This window comes from Pinus tabuliformis, chromosome 7 (genome assembly GCF_031772625.1).
Source record: "Pinus tabuliformis cultivar Carrire ecotype Pingquan chromosome 7, CPIR1, whole genome shotgun sequence".
Taxonomy (NCBI): Eukaryota; Viridiplantae; Streptophyta; class Pinopsida; order Pinales; family Pinaceae; genus Pinus; species Pinus tabuliformis.
The window spans coordinates 1,207,845,513-1,207,847,319 of NC_142293.1; the positions used below are offsets into that span (position 1 = coordinate 1,207,845,513).

Consider the following 1,807-nt stretch of genomic DNA (forward strand, 5'->3'; position numbering starts at 1 on the left):
TCTTCATACATGTCCTTCAATCAAATATGAAATTATATATTTATGCAGTCATCGGGTTTCCTCTCATTGAAGCCGCTCCTCCTGTCCCGCCGTTGAGAGTTAAGATTGTTTTATTTTGAAATCGCAGCAAGCAAGATATCTCACCATGTTGTGGTAACGCTAAGAGAATAACTGGAAATGCAATCGTCATGTTGAATGGTGGTTCAAGCCATCGTCTCTCTTTGTTTTCAAGATACAGCTCTGCAAGTCATTTTGTCACAGAGACATGTTGTTCGATTCAACTGTAAACTTTCGGATTTCCAAGTCATCCAAAACCAATTGAATTGTTGGCACTTTGAGCTAAATATATCCCCTAAATTTGATCCAATGAAGGATGTCTCAAAGCTTGTTGTCTAGACTCTCATAGAACAAGATATAACCATGATCCATGTTGTTTGAGTACTCCTGTGCTGAACCAAAAAAAAAAAATGTTTGCACAACAGACTCATCAATCATTTCTACATTCTCGTCATCAAAAAAAGAGCCAGTGGTTATGGCTTTTTACAAGGCTAATATAGTGCCCATGATTTGGACCACTGCCAACATGAACAACGACTGCAAATAGTGAATACTCTGAATCTGAACCCGGTGCATCATCGGTTGTATTGCATAACTTCAGCTCCATGGGGAAGACCACACGATAAGAGAGCTTTTTGTATCGCCCAAGTTGTTCAATGTATTTGAAGCGCTTCAAGTGGATAACAAGAATACGAGGAGGGATCTTAATTTTCATTCTTTTTTGTGCTTCTTGCAAACTACAACACTTGTCACAAAAGAACTTGTCGTCAGCATTAAGTATGTACAGCTTGTGATGGAACTGTTCTGTTCTATGTCGAGACTAAGATCCAAAAATGTTTCGTCCCTAGCAGTTACAGTTTCACATCACAAGCATCTTGTTTCATTTGTAAGTGTTCCCTGAAATATTTTATGAACCCAGCTGAGAACAGATGGCATCTAACTCCAAGAAGGTAGTGTTGTAGATTGACAGAAATTAAAAACAAGGCACTGAAAATACCAGTTGCGCCTTGTGGGCGAGGAAGGATTAGCTCCAGTTGAGGTTCTCATGAACATGACATCAATTCAATTTTTTAAACAGGTTGAGGTAGTATTTATTTAAGTCTTTACATGCACCATTTTGCATTGGGAATCTACCTTTTGAGTTTCTCTTCAACAGTTTAAGCTCACTATTTTTAGCCAAATTTTTAAGTGGTATATGTTGAAATTTGGTCTTAACGGTTGCTCCAAAGCCTACCATTAAGGCTTGATATTGTTTGTAGAAGAAGATATTGCATAATTTCTCACATTCTTTATTTGCCCACTGCTAAGAAAAATGGCTAAGCTTGAAAGAATATTAGAGTTATTGAGAACTCTAATCATATCCACTGCTGACAGCGCAATCATAATCAATAAAGACATTATTGCTGACATTCAAAAATGTATACAAAATGCACAAGAAAAGATAGAGTTTTTGTAGCTTGAGACAAAGCTACAGCAGGAAGAATTACACAAGTGGAGTCATCATTCTGAACCTGTTTCTGTTTAGAAGATTGAAACAGACTCCTATAAACAACAAGACAATAATGTTACAGTTCATTCAAATAAAGCAGCAGTTGTATATGCAGATGCAGAAACTCAGTCTGCACTTCCCAAGCCCATCATCAGACCTTGGGAACAGCTTGTCCACAACAAGCATAGAACTGGTCTTGGATATGACAAGGACTTGTCCTTTCATATTCCAGACTATGCCAAGCCCATTTAGTTTCAGAGT

The 1,807-nt window shown here is 37.7% G+C and overlaps 1 pseudogene; it reads right to left on the minus strand.

Moving 5' to 3' along the window:
- Window positions 1-378: 378 nt before the first annotated feature.
- On the minus strand, window positions 379-993 carry LOC149251740 (ubiquitin carboxyl-terminal hydrolase 3 pseudogene; annotated as a pseudogene).
- Window positions 994-1,807: the final 814 nt, after the last annotated feature.